Consider the following 20831-nt stretch of genomic DNA (forward strand, 5'->3'; position numbering starts at 1 on the left):
CCGTTGTCTTTTAGGGTGATAGACAACAATAATAACAATTTTAAATCGTTGTCTTTTAAACTATTGTCTTTTAATACCAATATATCATATTTCAATATAAATATATAATAAAAACTTATAATCACAAAAGAAAAAATATTCCCCATATCAATGTCATTCAAAATATTACTTATACAAGAATTATAATCATAAAAGAAGAAACATGTCTCATATTCAAATAAAATTTATCCCAATACAAATAAACAAATAAACTCCATCTACAACTGCTTCCTGTGGGGCAACTCCCTGAACGTTTGTGGGCTCATTTGTGGACTCTCTTCCCTCAACGTGTCGTTGAGTATGGCCAACTCCCTGAGCTGTTGCTTCTTGTAGTAGTCCATTGACTCGTCCTGCAAGATTTGGAGTTTGAATAGTGATTATGTTTCGATAATAACATTCGCGACGACATCTTGTAGAACAATGAGGAGGATGCAACCTAGGTGAAAGTTTTTGTTGCCACAAGCTTCAGAAGATCTTCAAGGGTGGCAACAGCTTGGTTTAAGCGAGCATCAATTATGTCTAGTGTAAATTCTGCCTCCAATAGTATGTGCAGCGGTTCGTTTAAGTGTTCATATCCAGATTTATCCCATAAGCTTTCTTCCTGTTCAAAAAAAGGAGAGAAAACTTGAGTATTAAGACAAGAAATAATGCACCTTAGCTTTTGAGTTGATAATAACAATCCATTAATTAGGACATATTATAGGATGCTAATATCAAAAATTACATAAGTTCTAAAATGCACGGTTAACTTAATGTCGGTGTAACTTGTACAAAGAACAACATACTCTAGCAGAAACAAGAGAAGAGAAACTCATATCACATTCAAAAACATCGATTATTTTGCCTTCAAACATAAAGACAAAGATCTATTTTTTATGTAGGTAGGCCTTAAAAAGTTAATAGTGAGGATAATACATCAAGGTTTGGGAGATTGGAATATACTCATTTTTCATTAAGATAAATATTACATGATATCCACATACCATTATAGAATCCTTCACTGAACCTCGACCTCATATATAAACCCTGCATTGAGTTGAAGCTTCAACTCTTTTTAAGGAGTTCCCACGTGGTCCTAGTAAACAGCCAACAAAGTTATACTGAAACGCATGAAACCAGCAGTTTAATACATGTTGATAGATTAACTAGTTGAATTGATTTAGACAATCTATCGACAACATCTTGCTAAAGAGACCTGTCATCAGTTGCATTGCCTGCAGAACCTTGGTATCTGGAGTCATTGTGATCAATTTATTCTGGATATAGGAAAAGAATCAGCATCAGATTGGAAGCAAAATAACAAAATCTTGAAATAATACTTCTACTCAATTCAAAATTTTCAGACATTGTCTGTACAACTTGAGATTGAAATTTACCTCTTCAGTCATGATGTCACCAACTTTAGTTGACTTGGAAGATCTTCCCTGTACAATCATTTTCCGGAGATAATATGAAGAAGAAGGAATCGTTAAGAACACAAGTAATTTGCACGGCAAGTATAATTGCATAAAAGAACCATTATCAAAACTGGTTCTTAGTTTTCAAAAAAGATATTGAACAGAGGTGAAGACCAAATTTATCTGCTAATCAACTGCTCTTGTAGGATGTTAAAATTGTCTTAAACTTATTTCCCTAATGTCTTGAAGAGGTGAAGAACAAATCTGCTGCTTAGAGAGAACTGACACACACATTGGACCATCACACAATTGATTTGCATCAAGTAAATGATTGTGTTTGAGACAATGTGATTATCAAAATGTCATGAAAATAACTTTCAGGATAATTAGATAATTTTTAACTTAATTGAAATTTAAAACTTCACATTGGCGTACACTCAGTTGTAAAAAGATTTCCATAAAATTTGAAGCTGTCGAAGAACATCTGAAAATCATCTACCCAGTTGAATCTACTGGAGCAGCCATAGAATTGAGAAATTTACCAACTAATTGGAAAATATCTTATGATTTCACATAAATGTTTAGCTTTATCCATGCACCCATGAGCACATTTAATACAATTTCACAGCCAACAAAAACAAACATGGACAACCAATTACCTCTCTCAGTAACAACTCCAGCAATTGCCTTCTCTTCTCCGAGTCTCACCACCACTAAAGCTCCAACATTGTGTTGTGTCATCTAGAAACAGTAGAGCATAAGCCATCAGTTAAAACTATTTAAAGATGGATGGTAATCCCAAACAAGATTGACACAATGGCCATTTACAGATTTGACAGCATCATAAACAGTGTCATCAGTTGTGCACCATAGCCAGGAACCATCAGCATTCTTCCCCTTAGCTGTAAGAACATCCCAGATAGTCGTGCTTTCAAAACCATGCTCTTCCAACTATGTAGGCGAAACTGACTCAAAACATGAAAACACAGTAGGTAACATCGCTGGGTTCACACGCATGTGTTGAAGACGCATGTGTGCGCGTCTTCTTCGTGTAAAGCGATGTAGTCTGAACCAAAACTGACGACCGGCACCACGGTGCACCTGACTTTTTTTTATTATTATTTTTTGTGAAAAGGCGAACATAAAAAACCTAAGTGACAGAGGGACGGTGGCCACAAGTGGTGAAATTGGAGTTAATAGAAAGAAAAGAGACAAGTCTCAGCTAAGTTAATATAATTGACAGAATATGAAATAATGGCATGAGACGACAAACAACTACCACAACAATTAAACTTTTTCTTATTAGATGGGATCGACTAAAATAGGACTCAAAATAAGACCACCCAACATATTTCTAAATTCCCTAATTGATTCAACAGGCTCCGGCATAATCTAACGTAGAGGTTATGAAAAGTAAGCTACTTAAATTAACGTTGAACTCATAGGGATCCAACCAATACAGTTTGAAATCCAAGAATTAGAAGAGAGAACCAAAATGACTTAGTATGGCTTATATCTGCGTCCACGTCCACTGTCATTGTTCTGACCTCCACTTGAGCTGCCACCATATTTTACCCCATGCTGCGGTCTTGAGACAGGTGCTTCAGGCTATTGCCTAAGATAAATGGAGAATGTATTGATGATTTAACTATCTTAGTTGCAAAACAAGACAAAAAAACATATGGAAGACAAAAAACAAAGAGCTTTTGTTACTCCACGAGAATGTTTATCTATTGAAACAATTGTTAGCTCACTTACAGCACATATCCAAGTCGTCCATCGGGTAAGACCATGGGCACCATTGTCATGCCAGTAGGGATCTGCCCCCTTCCATAAGCCATAGACTGCAAAGTAGGCGAAATGAGATATGTAAAACCATCTTAACAGAAATATGAGAAACAAAAGGTAAGGCAAATAATGCAGTAAAACAATGAGCCTTTCGCATTTTCCTTAAAGAAGCATGTTGTACTTTATACCTGCTGGAACCCTGAAGCTAGAGCACCATAAGCACCTCCCAACACACCGTACCCCATTTGAGATAAAACTCCCAAGTACTTGAAATTCAAAAACCAAGTTGACTACCAGCAGCTAAGATTGTGGAATTACTAACCGGGATCGCATTGTTGATAGAAGTCCTCGAAATCTGCACAGGCGAATAACCAGGAAACAACAGAAGGTTAATGACGATAACATCGTTGAGAAAGGAAAAGAAGAAAGAAGCAGAGTGGAGTTACCGGTGGTGAGCGCCCTAATGATGGCGGCTCGCCGGCCCTTGATGTCGCGGAACACCTCCTCCACCAGGCGGGAGTTTTGGGCTGCCGATCCATGGTCCATCTCGGCGATCGAGGGGGCTCCTAATTGGTCACGGAGCTGAGAACGTAGCCAAGAGAGAGAAGGGTGTCAAGCTTCGTGAGCGAGGGGCAACTCGATCAAAAAGGGAAAACCAGATCTTTCTTTCAGATCTGAGTTTTACCGCCATCCATACCTAAAACCTCAGATCTACAAGAGGGAAAGAAGAAGGAGACTCACGAAGCTGGTCCTTGATGGCGCCGGCAACGGAGTAGGGGAGGGGGTTGATCGGGGGAAGCAGATGGCGGTGGAAGGAGTCGCAGATTGTTGATGAAGTCCCCGAAGGGATCAAAGTTTGGTTTCAACGTCATGTCGTGCAGCCGTATGAGGAGAAAGATCGTATAAGGGGAGAGGTTTAGGGTTCGGGTAGGTTAAGGGGGGAAAATAGAGCGCCAAAAAATTTTCGGAGAGAGGGAAGCAAACCACTGCTACAACAAAAACAACGAAGGAGAAAAACGACGAAAGAATAAAGTCAAAGACAACGGTTTATTAAAACTGTTGTCTTTGACCCCTAAAAAACCCTTAAAGACAATAGTTTTAGAAAACTGTTGTAAAAGGTGTTGTTGATTTTACAAAAAATCGCTCAACAACAACGGTTTTTACAAAACTGTTGTTTTTTTTTTTTTCAGACGCTCAAAGAAAACGGTTTTGTCAAAAACCGTTGTCTTTAACCAAATTAACAACAGTTCCTTCTAAAACCGTTGTCTTTATGGTGTTGTCTTTTAACAATTTTGTTGTAGTGATATCATTGAACCGTAATGGAGGTGAGGGCCTTATATTTTGGCATGGAAGCCACAATGGTTGATATATAGTCAAATATGAGTATCTTTTGGAGACGAACACTGTGAATCCTCCTCCTTTTCAATCTTCTCATGTCAATCAATCATGGTGAAAATTTATTTGGAAACTTTAAATTCCCCTTAAGGTTCGAATTTTTTGTGGTGGACATCCAAAGATATTATTCCTACAGCAAGAAATCTTAAAGCTAAGCATGTTCCGATTGAAGGTTTTTACCCTTTATGTAAGTTCCACGATGGGTCCACTAGTCACTGCATCTTGTTTTGTCCAATGGTTTGAAGTGTAGGGAAACGCACCAGCTCTGGAGCTATCTTAGCAAGGCTAGTATGACTTCTTTTGTGGATTGCGACATCTACCTATCCATGATGGTTTCAAAGGATGAGTTCGAACTATTTGCAATGATATGTTGGGCAATGTGGAGAGAGATTTGTAAATAGAATCATAATCCAGATAGCATATTAATGGAGATCAGGGCAGATTGGGTGCTTACGATGTTGGAGGTATTTTGGGAGTCTAATTTGACAGAAGATGTACTATACCTTTGATGAAGGTAAACTCAGAATGGGTTTAAAAACCTCCTGATCCTAACTAGGTTCGGCTGAATGTGAATGCAGACTATGATGAGGTCAGAAACCTTTTTAGTGTTGGAGAAATTGTTCAAGATTCGTATGAACATATTTTGGGTGCTAAGACAGAAGCTATTCGGGACTGTGGGTCGGTGAAGGTGCAAAGTTGACAGTGATTTACTATGGAATGGACTTATGTGCTCATTTGGGTATTCAAAATATTTGTATCTATTCAGATTCCCTAAAGGCGATTCAAACAATAATACAATCTGTTGGTGCAATTGACCTCTAGGGTTTCGATGTTTGACAATGCACCTAAGTCTGGTCAATTTGACCAAGGGTTAATCCAATAGGAGAGTAGTCTAGTCAGGACTAGATGACTAGCAAGTGAGAAGTCCTAACTAGATGTTAGACAAGTGGAAGTCCTGGTGAGTGAAGTTGGGCCCTAGTGAGTGAAGCTAGATGGTGGAAGTCCTGATAAGTGAAGCTGGTCCTCAGTGAGTGAAGCTAGGTGGTGGAAGTCCTAGTGAGTGAAGTCGGGCCCTAGTGAGTGAAGCTAGGTGGTGGAAGTCCTGGTGAGTGAAGTCGGACCCTAGTGAGTGAAACTAGGTGGAGGAAGTCATGGTGAGTGAAGCCAGGCAATGAAAATCCTAGTGAGTGAAACTAGGTAACCCTAGGGAGGTAACCCTAAGTAATGTGTGATTGATTGTTTTCCGGCCTACCGCGCGCGGTTGACCAGACCAGCAAATCCTGAAATATGTTGGCACTGTGTTACTTTACTATTTTATCTATTGTACTAACCCAGTGTGCAGGAGTTGACATGTCTGAGGGAGTCCAGCTAGGTCAACAGACCAACCGGATAGCTGGCATGAAGTCCAGACAAGTCGACGGGCTGATCAGATGTCTGACAAACTAGTAAGTTAAGGTAAGTCACTGGAGGAGAGTGACCAAGTGAGGACACGTCCCGGTTGAAGGGACAGTAGGCGTCGGTCCAGTTTAGATCTATTTGAGATCTCTAAGCTAAGACCTTGACTAGTTCTTGGTCCTAGGAGGACATGAACTAATTACTATCTTTTATTATAATTTATTATTTGTTCTAATACTTGTTTTGCAGGCTATTTGGACTAACATGGTTTTTGCAGGACAAAAGGAGTTGATTTGTCCTCGGATGAATAATACTGAAGGCACCTTCAAGTAGTGAAGGCGCCTTTGTACTATTCATAGAAGGCGTCTTCCATAGCTATGAAAAGCGCTTTCCGCAGGATAAATTTTGGCCGACGTTGCGGATAAGTGCCTGGCTGTTTAGGATCGATTTTGCCTCATTGGAGGCGCCTTCCATGGTTATAGAAGGCGCCTTCCATATCTTTTATAAGGCTATCTCGAGAAGGCATGCGTCCATTTGAGGCTCCGACTGCTCTAGGCTCCTGCTACGAAGTTGCTGCATCCGACGACTGCTCCGAGGACTTTCGATCGTGACAGGCAGATCAACTACGACACACGAGCGCTTTCACATCAATTCCTAAAGTGTCGGTAACAAGATTTCTAGTTGCAATTAAATTTTGCAAACGGAAAGTGTAGTCTGTTACACTTCTCTGAACTTTCTCTGTACTTGATTCCCTCTTCTGGAGGTACCAGAAGAGGTTTTTAGTGGATTACCCATCGATAGGTCCGCAGGACTTGGGTTTTGGAGTAAGAGTCACCGAAGGCTCCGAACCATGTAAAATCACTCGTGTTTTCCTGTATTATTCGCCTTTTTAATTTTCGCTGCACATACTCGTGATTTCAAAATAAAAAAGAACGAGTTCTTAAAAACCACGTGATTCACCCCCCCCCCTCTCACGTACGTAATCGATCCAGCACAACCTGCAGGGGATCTAGGTCCTGATGGTGCCCTAGTTATGAAAATTAATTCTTTACTTACCACCCTGAATTTTATCTCCCTTGCTCATATGAAAAAGTCAGCTAATAGTATTGCTCACTTATTTATTGACCGAAAAGTTATTCTTTTTCCTCAATATTTGAATGGCAGGAAGGTTCTTATCTTTGTTGGTTATGTCAAGTTGTATTTAAAGACATGATGTTCTCTCTTTAATAAAAGGTAGATCTTCTACCTTAATAGCCCCCTAATGAATGTAGGTACATAAACGTTAAGTGCATGATAGGGTAAACTCTAAGGGGGTGCTTGGTTCACATAAGGAAATGTGAATGAGAAAGGGATTGATAGAAATGGGGAATGGGAATGGGGGGTTTCCCATTCCCCTCCTTTTGCTAGGGAATGGTTCATTCCCATGTTTGGGGTAATGAATCCGTGGGACCCACCACTAATCCTCCCAACCAAACATCCACTTTCAATCTCTTTCCCATTCCCCACTCTCATTCCCTCTAACCAAGCACCCCCTAAGTTGTCAGTTTTTAAGAATCGACCCCTAACCATTACGCTAGAGATACCATGCGTCCATCGTCTACATTACATATTAGGAAATAATTATTATAAGTAAATAATTATTTATTTTCTAGTTATTAGGGAATAATTATTATTAGAAAATAATTATTTGTTTCCTAATTATTAGAGAATAATTATTATTAGGAAATACTTATTGTTTTCCTAATTTATGTATTTTTTCTATTTTCACTTGTAATGGTATTTATATATACCATATGCTATCATTAATAATATGTGTGAATTCTATTGTCAATATAGTATCAGAGCGTTAAGCTTAATAGCAATCTTTTTTTAATTTTTTTTTATTTCTTTTTCTCCTCTCTTCCATGTTTCCTTTTCTCATGGTTCAAAAAAAAAACCTTAGCTTTCTTCTCCTTTTTCTGCCGCTGACACCAACAGGATTCACCGCTGTCACGTCTTTTCTACTATTCACCTATTGCTGCAGTCAGAGGAGGTGTCGTCATCCAAAGGCAGCCCACCATCGGCCTTATCGCTGTCAAAAAAAAAAGTTCTTGCTGTCCCTCCGCCACTGACGTCCTTGTATCACCAGCCCCCTTTCCCTACAAATTTAGCGACTCCATCGCTTTCTCCTTCACGGGTTCAAGTCCATCCTGTGACACCTCCTTCATCGGTGTCGTCTTTTCTCGGACTTTCTGTCCGGCAGCTTCGGTGATCTCTTTAGCTTTCTTATAATCTTCTTTCTCCCCTGTTTTCCTTTCTTATGTTTTTTTGTCCTAAAAAAAAATTCTCTTTTTTGACTTCCTCTTTTCCACTGTATAATAATTTTATTTTCTTCTTTCAAAAAGTTCATTAATGGCGAGTTTCAGTTCCTCCTCTTTTCTCTTTCTCTTCTTGTTTTTTCTCATAGCAAGAGCAATATTATTATCATTTTTCTTAAGTTTAAAGACATCAAATTTCATCCTTCTCTTCCTCCTCTCCTTTATATGTTTGTTTTTTTAAGCAGCAGTCGCATTATAGCAGTCTTTCCTTCATGAGTATTGTTTTAGCCATCTTCTGATAGGCCAAATAGCAAGTTTTTTTTTTCAAGTTTTGTTCAATAGCAAATTTTCTACATCTACTCCAACATATGCAGCCACCAAAATATAGTCTTCTCTCTCTGCTGCTCTTATTATGATGACAAGTCAGATTTCAGCCTTCAAACAACAACACCTCGTCTCCTTCTAGTTGTTGTCTTCTTTCATCAAAGGCAAAGTTCAACAAATCGTCGTTTCATTGATCGCACTGGTGGATTTTGCTCTAAAAAAATACTCATTGGTCGCCTTCTACAATGGTTATCGCTGACGACATCATTCGCCGACTATCTCTCACAAATACTCCTGATTCATCTTCCAAACAACGCACAGTTGCGTGCTCTTCGATTGAGGTTAAATATCGCGTCATTGCCTCTGCGACATCTGAGATCCAATGGATTAAATCATTTTTGACATATCTGCTTCTTCCGGTTACCACGCCTATTATGCTTTTCACTGATAATTTGGGTCTCCGAACTACGTGTTACTTATATTTCTACTGAGGATCAGTTGATTGATGCACTTATCAAGTCGCTTTCTCGACCTCGGCTGTTTGCTATTTGTAAAAAGATTGGTGTCATTTCTGAGACACTATCTTGAGAGGGTGTATTAGGAAATAATTATTATAAGTAAATAGTTATTTATTTCCTAGTTATTATGAAATAATTATTATTAGAAAATAGTTATTTGTTTCCTAGTTATTAGAGAATAATTATTATTAGGAAATACTTATTGTTTTCTTAATTTATGTATTTTCCTATTTTCACTTGTAATGATATTTATATATACTATATGTTATCATTAATAATATGTGTGAATTCTATCATCAATATTACATATGAGGATATATCATTCACTCTCTATGATGAATGCATATAGTTTGGCTAAAAAATAAAAAAATAAAATTATTTAAATTTTATTAAAATTATATTATAAAAGATAATACAATATTATACCAATGGTATAGCTGTTACAGGAGTTGTAATAGCTAATATACGGTCTCCTCGGGGCAGGGTGATACCGTGCGGTGGTTAAGGTATGTGATCCGGTAGTAAGAGCGGGCCCCTCTTGCAAAGACAACGCCAAGTGGAAGTCACCGGAACAGCCGCCCATCCAGAGGAGAGTGTGGTCCGACCGGACGGACGGTCGTAGACGGCCGGTCCGACTGGACTGCCGGCCGGCCAATGGAATCGAGTACCCGAATGGGTCCGGCCGGCTCGCACTTATAGTTAGAAGGCACCCTGTCAAATCGGGGTTCCGACGCTCAGTTAAAAAGGTCATGGACCGAGCTGACCTTTTGACCGACCACAGTCATAAAGCACCCCTGTTTATTAGTCTCCACAAAGCACAAGTAAACCACTGCGGATGTCTGGTCGGATGTTTAGGGATCTGTCCACTCGGACTACAAGTTTGGAGCAAGGGAAAAGGCCAGAGGATTTCTTTCTCTGACAACCGGTAGGTTTCACGTGTGTGTCATGCTCCAAATCTTGTGACAGGGGATTCTGCTGTCCCATCGAGGGCATGCTTTGACTGTAGCGATATGGGTCAGGTAAGCTTTCTGACAACCGCATACCTAGGAAAGGACAGGTAAGCTTTCTGACAGCCGCATACCTAGGAAAGGACAGAGGACACTTATGCACCTTGGTACGCGTGCCCAAACCTTTCACAGCTCTATATAAAGAACCTCAGGTTTCGCCGGCAAAGGAGGATTCTGGGTACGTACTCTGAGACTTTGGGAGCCACCTTGTTCATCGTGATTTACCTGACTTGAGCGTCGGAGGGTCGTCGCCGGGAACCCCCTTCCCGGCCCGACTTCTGTGCAGGTTAGCCGGAGCATCGTGCCACCAGTTAGAGATCTACATCAGCGAGTCAGGGAGCGCCACGTGCCCAGCGTCTGTTGACTTCTGGTTCGGACAGGATCAAATTGGCGCCGTCTGTGGGAACGCACCTGCATTCGAACAAGAACAATGGACGAGGCTGGACGACAACACACGGTGGCGCTTTCAACAGAAGAACTCGAAGCTCTGGTCGAGATGAGGGCTGCCAAACTAGTGGAGCAAAGACAAAAAGCATCAGCCGACCGTTCGGAGCAACAAGCGACATCTGCGTCTGGTGGCCGAGCGGAAGCACCTCAAGCCACCGTCGCTTTCCATCGGGCCTTATTTCGCACTCCTGAAGCCGTACCAGCCCGAAGAGATAGAGGATCTTCTTCAGAAGAAATGCCCAGACGAGATGACAGAAAGGGGAAAGCTCCCCGAGCGGACTCATCTCCCGAGCGGATCAATCACCAATTTTCGGAGGCTATTCTACGAGACCCTTTGCCCAAGCACTAGGTGCCTCCGACGATCGGCGAGTACAATGGAACAACAGACCCGGATGATCATCTGGGTAAGTTCGATAACACCGCTACGCTCCATCAGTATACAGATGGAGTAAAGTGTCGAGTCTTTCTTACCACTCTCTCGGGATCGGCTCAACGGTGGTTTCGGAGGTTGCCGAACGGATCCATCACTAGCTTCAAGGATTTCCGAACGGCCTTCCTCCACCACTTCGCCAGCAGTCGGCGTTATCAGAAGACAAGTGTTAGCTTGTTTGCCATCAAGCAAGAGCCGAGAGAATCGCTTCGAGCTTACATCCAGCGATTCAACCAAGTGGCGATGGATATCCCAACGGCCACATCGGAGACGATGATGAATGCCTTCACACAAGGCCTTGTGGATGGGGACTTCTTCCGGTCGCTCATCCGAAAGCCGCCCCGAGATTATGATCACATGCTACATCGGGCCAACGAATACATAAACGTGGAAGAAGCGCAAGCCGCTCGGAAAAAGGAAACTCCAACCGAGCGTGCTCATGCCGAGCGGAAGCCGCACGCTGCTCAGCCACCCAGAGGACCGAGGGCCGAAGCAATTCGATCCCCACGCCGATCGCACGTACAAGAGGTGCCGGCCCAAGCCAAAGAAGAGGTGGACCCTATGTTCCGCTCCTTCCACCAGACGGATCGCACAACACGAGGGATTGTCAAGTCTTCCCTTCGTGGCTAATCCCGTTCCAGGAAAGTCGACGGTCTCCTCCCATCGACAGGAGACAAAGGACCCATGAAGCTGACCGGACCCGCACCGAGAGGCGACATCACCAGACGCCCGATCGGCACCGATCCCCAAGGCAGGAGAATCGCCGGGCGTCTAGAGAACGGTCCCGACCGTCCACTCGGGAAGAGGAAAACAGGAGCAATACTTCCTGGGGCGAGATCAACGTTATTGCTGGCGGGCCGACCGGAGGAGACTCCAACCGAGCCGAAAGGCGGGCGTCCGGCAGATCCACGCAGTCAGTGTAGCCAAGAGCGGGCAAGTGGACCGAAAATCACTTGGGCCCGGAGACTTAGAAGGAGTAGAAGTGCCCCACGACGCTCTGTTCATTAAAGCGGTAATAGCAAATTATACTATTCACGCATATTTGTTGACACAGGAGCTCGGTCAACATCATATTCAAGAAGGCGTTCGATCAGTGCAAATTGATCGGGCCGATTGCCCATGACTACCCGCTCTACGGGTTTCGGTAACGGTTCAGACAGATCCACTGGCTACCTCACTGGGAGAGGAGCCGCTAGGACCAGGACAATAAACTTCGTGGTGGTCGACTCTCCTCGTCCTACAACGTCATTTTGGACCGGCGCTCGGCGAATTCCGAGCGGTTGTCTCAACCTTCCACCAGAAGATAAAGTTCCCCGTGGAGGACAAAGTAGGAGAAGTACGTGGAGATCAGCTAGCAGCTCGGTGGTGCTATATAGAGATGATCCGAGCAGAAGCTTGTTCCGCTCGGAAGGCGCCCCGAATCGAGGTACACGCCATAACCGAGAAACCTCCTGCTTTAATTTATGATGAAAAGGAGGAAGTTCAGATCCCTCCGACCCGATCGGAGGCCACGACTTTTATCGCCTCTGATCTGGAGGAAGAACAGAAGGAGAAGCTGATCCAATGCCTCCAACGAAATCATGATGTCTTCGTCTGGTCGACACATGAGTTGCCCGGAATTTCGCCAAGCCTAGCGCAGCATGAGTTGCATGTCCGACCGGACGCTCGGCCAGTGAAGCAGAGAAAAAGAGATTTCAGTGCCGAGCAGAATGCCATCATCCGGGCGGAAGTAGAGAAACTTCTGGAGGCCGGCCACATACGCGAGGTGCAGTTCCCGAGCTGGCTAGCCAACGTGGTATTGGTCTCCAAGCCGGGCGGCAAGTGGAGAGTTTGCATCGACTTTCGGGACTTAAACAAAGCATGCCCCAAAGATTTTTATCCTCTGCCCTGGATAGATCAGCTGGTGGACTCTACGGCCGGCTGTGAATTAATTTGCATGCTCGACGCCTACCAGGGCTATCACCAAGTACCGCTCGCCCGTGAAGATCAGGAAAAGGTTAGCTTCGTGACTGCCGACGGCACATATTGCTACAATGTGATGCCGTTCGGATTGAAGAATGCCGGGGCCACCTATCAACGCTTGATGAACAAAGTGTTCAGGGAGCAGATCGGGCGGAATCTGGAAGTTTATGTGGACGACATTCTTATCAAATCCGTCCGAGCGGCCGATCTCTTCAAGGACATGGAAGAAACCTTCCGAACGCTACGCAAATATGGAGTCAAGCTAAATCCCCAGAAATGCTTGTTCGGAGCAAAAGGGGGGTGTTTCTTGGGATATATAGTGACGGAGCGGGGAATTGAAGCCAATCCCAGCAAGGTGAAAGCTCTGCAAGACATGCCACCTCCCAGAAATACAAGGGAAGTGCAACAGTTGACCGGTCGGATAACTGTTTTGTCCAGATTCATCTCCAAAACCGCCGACCGGAGCTTACCATTCTTCAAGATCCTGCGCAAGGCTACTAAGTTCCAGTGGGATGAAGAATGTGACCGAGCATTTGAAGGATTAAAAACATATCTAAATTCTCTGCCTGTACTTGCCAAGCCGATCGGGGGTGAGTCACTTTATCTGTATCTGTCGTCAACTGAGCATGCTGTAGGCTCGGCACTTGTGAGGGCGAGCGGCGAAGAGCAGCCGGTGTATTTTCTAAGCCACATTTTAAAAGATGCTGAATCTCGTTACACCGGGCTCGAGAAGTTGGCCTTTGCTTTGGTTCTAGCCGCTCGGCGCCTTCGTCCATATTTCTTGGCTCACACCATCATCGTCCGGACAAACAGTCCACTAGGAAGAGTGCTGTTGAATCCAGAAGCGTCCGGACGGCTCATCAAGTGGACGACAGAACTAAGTGAATTTGACATCCAATACCAGCCCCGCTCGGCAATCAAAGCGCAATCCTTGGCTGATTTTGTGACCGAAGTGCAGAGGCCAGAGCCGGAAGCTCTGTGGAGGATATATGTGGATGGGTCTTCCACTCGACTCGGAAGTGGGATTGGAATATTGCTGATCTCACCTCAAGAAGAAAAGATGCACCTATCCGTCCGGCTGGACTACAAAGCCACCAATAATGAGGCAGAGTATGAGGCCCTCATAGCCGGATTACAGGCAGCACGGCATGTGGGAGCCGGTCGGGTGACTCTCTATTCGGATTCACAGTTGGCCGCTCAGCAACTTTCTGGTACCTTTGAAATCAACAGCGTTCGGCTTAAGCTCTACGCTGAAGCCTTTGAAAAACACAAAGCTACTTTCCGAGAGGTCCTTATTCAAAAGATTCCCCGAACGGAGAACCAGACAGCCGATGAGTTGGCCAAACTAGCAAGTTCTATAACGCCGGTCGCCATTCAGCAACCAATTGAAAAAGTACTGCTGGTGGCGCACGTCGACCGGATGGAAGGCTTCACATTTCCAAGCGACTGGAGGACACCCATCATAGAGTTCCTTCGCTCGGGAGCCACACCGGCCGGTCGGGATGAAGCCCAGCTGCTCAGGAGGAGGGCCGGTCGGTTCACACTCATCGGCGATCAGCTCTACAAGAAGGCTTTCTCTCGCCCGCTGTTGAAGTGTGTGAGCTCGGAAGACTCGGCTTACATCCTCCAAGAGGTACATCAAGGATCGTGCGGAGGACATCCGGGCGGACGATCACTAGCCAAGAAGATTTTGCTAGCTGGATACTTTTGGCCGACCTTACAAATAGACGCCGCTCGGACAGTATCTACGTGCCTTTCATGCCAGAAGTATCACAACGTCTCCCACCGACCGACAGAGGAGATGAAGGCATCAACCGTCTAATGTCCGTTCGATCAATGGGGAATGGGTATTGTGGGTCCATTTCCTATGGCGACCGGGCAGAGGAAATTTTTGCTAGTGGCGGTCGATTATTTCTCCAAGTGGGTGGAGGCCGAGCCACTAGCCAGGATCACCGAGCAGATGGTCAAGAAATTCATCTGGCAACATATCATCTGTAGGTTCGGTATCCCTCGCCGATTGGTTTCCGACAATGGGCGGCAATTCACAGGGAAGGTGCTGGAAGATTGGTGCAAAAGCTACGGCATCGAGCAACACTTCACGTCTGTGGCTTACCCCCAAAGCAACGGTCAAGCCGAAGTAGCCATCGAATTCTGCGCGCTCGGCTCGACCACGTGGGAGGAAGTTGGCCGGATGAAGTGCCGGGCGTTTTATGGGCCATCCGGACGACTCCTAAGGAAGGAACGGGCGTTACACCTTTTCATCTGGTGTACAGCGGCGAAGCGGTCATTCCGGTTGAAGTCGGCGTCGAGTCCGTCCGGGTTCAATGTTACGATGAAGACAACGTCGAGCGGAGGAACATGGAGCTGGATTTGGTTGACGAGGAACGAGCCAGGGCATCCGTTCGGCTGATGGCCTACCGTCAACGAATGAAGCAAAACTACAACCGGCGCGTCATTCCCAGATCATTCCAGGTAGGCGACCTGGTCTGGAAGAAAGTCAAGCCGGTCGGCGACGTCGGCAAGCTTGAAGCTCCGTGGGCAGGTCCCTTCAAAATCATTGAAAAGCTCCGCTCGGGAGCGTATTATTTGGAGGATGAGGACGGTCGGCAGCTAGATAGGCCGTGGAGCGCGAACCACCTCCAGCCTTACCGGGCGGGGTGAAAGGTGTGCCTATGTAAATCATCCTGTGTACATTTTTTGACTGAATACTTGAAATGCAGAAATGAAAAGTCAAAAGAGCGAATATAAGGCATTGTCATCGAGGAACGAAGGCCCCGCGCCGCTCGGCCGGAGGTAAATGGGTCGAGCCAAGCGCTCGAGGAACGAAGGCCCCGCGCCGCTCGGCCGGAGGTAAATGGGTCGAGCCAAGCGCTCGAGGAACGAAGGCCCCGTGCCGTCCGGACGGAGGCAAATTATTCGAGCCAAAATGCCCGATGAAGCAGACCCTGAGCCGTTCGGCCAGGAGTACGTTCTCCAAGTTGGGTGAAAGGTGCGCTAAATGTAAATTTATATACTTTTTGGTCGCCTATGTACTTGCGATGCAGGAAGTAGAAAGATGAAAGCACATTGAGTATTCTCTGCTGAAAGGAAGGCCAAGGTCGCTTGACCTGGTAAGGAGTTAGCCTTAAAGGCCGTCTAGCCCAGACGTTAAATCGTAGAGCCGCGCCGTCCGGCTATAAATATCCGCGCCGACGAGCTCCGTCGTTAAAGATCGAGAGACGAGTCGGCGTCTATAAATAATCCGAGCGGACGAACCGACGAGCTCCGTCGTTAAAAATCGAGAGACGAGTCAGCGTCTATAAATAATCCGAGCGGACGAACCGACGAGCTCCGTCGTTAAAGATCGAGAGTCGCGCCGTCCGGCCATAAATATCCGCGCCGACGAGCTCCGTCGTTAAAGATCGAGAGCCGCGCCGTCCGGCTATAAATATCCGCGCCGACGAGCTCCGTCGTTAAAAATCGAGAGACGAGCCGGCGTCTATAAATAATCCGAGCGGACGAACCGACGAGCTCCGTCGTTAAAGATCATGAGCCGCGCCGTCCGGCTATAAATATAAGTGTCGTCGAGCTCCGACGTTAAACATCGAGAGACGCGTCGGCGTCTATAAATAATTCGAGCGGAATATCGTCGACACTGCAATTATCAGACTCGAGGTATAAAAGGTTCGGATCGGCTTATAACGAGCGATTCTGGCTAGCAACACAGAATGATATTCGGCCGAACGGAAGAGCTGGGGAAAACACTTGCAAGAATGCACCTCGAATGCCAAAGGTATGATGTGATAGTAGACGAGCGGACAGCACAAGTGTTAGCAAGGGAACAGTGCAAAAAGATGGAGTACACGAAAGGAAAGCATTTCATTAAAATTAAAACCTTAGGCCGAGTGGCCTAAGTACAAAAAGGTTCATGTTCAGCCGAGCGGCGAAATTACAAGAATTACTCGATGTAGTCGTAGAGGTCCCTCGGAATGTTGCTCAGGAGCTCCACCTGATCGCCGGCCGGAATATTGGTGGACTCCGGAAGAAGGCCCTTCGACTTCAGATAGGTCACAGTGGCCGTAATGGCCAAGTCGAAAGCCGAGTACATCCGCTCGCAAATTTTCTCCGAGAACTTGGGCGATCGGATGTGGCTTTATCGGAGAGCGGCGACTCGGCTCGGCTCGGCATCCTGGTATTCTTTGAAGGTTGCCTGGGAGCTTGTGAGGGCGTCATTCAGACGTTCAATCTTCTCCGCATCGGCCGAGCGGCCTGCCTTCTCTCGGTCGTGCTCGTCGGCTCCTTTATCTTGACTCAGCCCCGGGCCTCCACGTTTTCTTCTCCGGATCGGAGATGGGTGTTCTTAGAGTGGTGGCGAGTTATCTTTGTGTCAGCGACTTGACATCGCCGGACTCGGTTAGGGCGTGGGCACAGTCGGTTGTTTTCTTTCGCTAGCGAGTTTGAGCTTTCTTGACTCTTTTGCATTTCGGAGTAGGAAGGGCCTTGGGAGCCGCTCGGACCGCGCAATTGCCTTATCTCCTCGTCCGCCATAGCCTGGAGACAACTATCTCTTCCACCCATCTCCGAAGCAAGAAGGCGCAGGTGTTAAAAGCCGAGCGGAAATATTTCGGCAAAACTTCAAAAAACAACAAACTTACCGTAGCAGCTTGCATGTGGCTGTTGGCTAAGACGCGCGCCCGGGCGTCGGCCCACATCTCGGCGAGGGCCCTTTCAAAGTAATGGTGTGCTCGGGCACGGTGGGCGTTCGACTTGACTTGATTGGAAGATGAAGAGTAACCCGTGCGGCCGTGACGTGGATCGCCCGACCGGATCGCGAAAACCGCGAATGGATGGTGAGCGTTGGGTGAGCAGCGGCGGGGAGAGTGTCGGACCGGAGTGGCCTCAACCGGGGCGGTCAGCTCGTCCCAGTCGAAGGCGTCCGGTCGGACGAAATGGTCTCGCAGGCGCCTTGCCTTTAGCGACCACGGCGGCGGTCGGAGGGTTGGACCGGAGGTAGCCGAGCGTGAGTCTCCACCGGCGCCTCTTTGCGATGGTTGTTCCTCCTCCCGACGGACCCTTCCTCGGGGCCGTTGGTTCCTGGAGGGTAGCTGGCCACTGTTGTTGAGAGGCTGGCCGATTCGGCTGGTGCCGCTCTCTCCTTCGTGAGAACCGACCAGCTGAATACCCAGCGCCTTCATTTCCTTGGCCGCCGCGGCCTCCAGCGCCGTTGCCTTCCTCTTCAGAACGCCGGCCATCACCGAGTCCATGACGATGTCGGCTGCATGAAGAGAAGAAGAAATCAGTTAGCAATTAAAGCAAGGGCCCAAGCAAAATTCTTACCGAAGCCGGTCGGAAGTGGGGTCCGTATAGGACTCAGCCCAAAAATGTACATCACTCCCTCGTGAAGAAGTTTGTTGATGTCGAGCCGCAGACCGGCTAGTACATTTGCGGCGTGAAGATAATCCGGTCGGGTCTTGAATTTCTTCAACTCGGGAGTAGGAGGTAGACTGACTTGCCACTGGGTCGGAAAGTTTGGCTGATTGGGCATGCGGATGTAGAAATAATAGTCCTTCCAATGTTTATTGGAAGTGGGTAGTTTATTGAAGAAGACCAAACCGGGCCGAGCTTGGAACATAAAGGTGCCCGGCTCGGCTTGCTTAGGATAATAGAAATAAAAGAAGACCTCCGGTCGGAGGAGAATGTTGTGAATCTTAAACAAAACGACAACGCCGCAGAGGAGACGGAAGGTATTTGGTACTAAACTTCCGAGCGGCACGCCAAAATAATTACAGACGTCTGCTATAAAGGGATGTACGGGGAACCGCAGACCGGCGGTAAATTGGTCGCGAAAGACACAGAAACCACCGCGCGGCGGTCTGTGTGGCCGAGCGGCAGGACCAGCTAGGCGAACTTCGATATCCTCGGGGATTTCGAAATTGTCAGCCAATATATCAAAATCCCGTTGTTCGAAACGGGATCGCATGGTAGTATACCATGGGCCTAGGGATTGTTCTTCGAGATGAGAGGAACTGGCCATGATCCGGATAGGAGAAATCAAAAAAGGAAGTTCCAAAGATGAAGAAATGGAATTTCAAAGACTGGAGCTAGGGGAAGAAATGCGAATTAGATACCGGAAAGGAAGGAGGAAAGATCTAAAACCTTACTGAGGGGAGATGGATCGAGGAAAGGCGCCGGAGAGCGTCAGAAGGCAGCAACAAGATCGCCGGAGCTCCAAAGCGCAGAGAGCAACAGTAGAGGTAATGGAGGCGTGTGAAGGTGAGAAGGAAACGAAGAATTTATAGGGTGAGGGTCGGCCGGCCTCCACCATCGGATCCAGGTCACGGGAATCAAAGCATACATCTAGCCGTTTATTTCGAATTGCTTCGATCACATCAAAATATCATGCAACCGCCTCCGTACTCTGATGGCATTGCTCCACGTGGCAGTCAATCATTCGGAGCATTTAATGAAGGTATAATCGACATTGATGTCGAAGATTGGCGCAGAACGCGAGGAGATCCGGTGAAGGTCATCATTGATTCATTCAAGGATATCTCTGCTGCTGACCGGGCGGAGAGTATTAGCATGGAGGAGCTGTTCGGCTAGACTCACAGTCCAGTCAATCGGACTATGCGCCTCCTTCGACTAGACTTGAAGGGAAGACAAGTGATCCGGTAGTAAGAGCGGGCCCCCCCCTCTTGCAAAGTCAACGCCAAGTGGAAGTCACCGGAACAGCCGCCCATCCAGAGGAGAGTGTGGTCCGACCGGACGGACGGCCGTAGACGGCCGGTCCGACTGGACTGCCGGCCGGCCGATGGAATCGAGTACCCGAATGGGTCCGGCCGGCTCGCACTTATAGTTGGAAGGCACCCTGTCAAATCGGGGTTCCGATGCTCAGTTAAAAAGGTCATGGACCGAGCTGACATTTTGACCGACCACAGTCATAAAGCACCCCTGTTTATTAGTCTCCACAAAGCACAAGTAAACCACTGCGGATGTCCGGTCGGATGTTTAGGGATCTGTCCGCTCGGACTACAAGTTTGGAGCAAGGGAAAAGGCCAGAGGATTTCTTTCTCTGACAACCGGTAGGTTTCACGTGTGTGCCATGCTCCAAATCTTGTGACAGGGGATTCTGCTGTCCCATCGAGGGCATGCTTTGACTGTAGCGATATGGGTCAGGTAAGCTTTCTGACAGCCGCATACCTAGGAAAGGACAGGTAAGCTTTCTGACAGCCGCATACCTAGGACACTTATGCACCTTGGTACGCGTGCCCAAACATTTCACAGCTCTATATAAAGAACCTCAGGTTTCGCCGGCAAAGGAGGATTCTGGGTACGTACTCTGAGACTTTGGGAGCCACCTTGTTCATCGTGATTTACCTGACTTGAGCGTCGGAGGGTCGTTGCCGGGAACCCCCTTCCCGGCCCGACTTCTGTGCAGGTTAGCCGGAGCATCGTGCCACCAGTTAGAGATCTACATCAGCGAGTCAGGGAGCATCACGTGCCCAGCGTCTGTTGACTTCTGGTTCGGACAGGATCAGTATGAATTGTTATCACATGAAATCTTAGGGCCGAAATTCAACACGTTCGAGCAGACTTTCCCCTATACCTTGGTCATTTACACTAATGACTAGTAACCATTCATAATTTATCTTCTTCTTATTAGCCTAAAAATAGATTGACGGAAAGTTTATTTTTTACCACATGTAATAGCTAATATACTATTATAGCAATTAGGGGTGATCGTGGATCAGGTTGATTCGGTTATTGGGATAAAAAACTATCCGGCCCTACTAGATCGGATAATGTAATATCATGACCCTACATCCGTCCCTATATCCGGCGATTATTATGTA

General features: G+C 46.3%; 1 pseudogene; it reads right to left on the reverse strand.

Moving 5' to 3' along the window:
* Nucleotides 1–257: 257 nt before the first annotated feature.
* On the reverse strand, nucleotides 258–3770 carry LOC121986731 (annotated as a pseudogene).
* Between the last annotated feature and the right edge of the window lie 17061 nt (nucleotides 3771–20831).

Source organism: Zingiber officinale, chromosome 5B (genome assembly GCF_018446385.1).
Source record: "Zingiber officinale cultivar Zhangliang chromosome 5B, Zo_v1.1, whole genome shotgun sequence".
Lineage (NCBI taxonomy): Eukaryota > Viridiplantae > Streptophyta > Magnoliopsida > Zingiberales > Zingiberaceae > Zingiber > Zingiber officinale.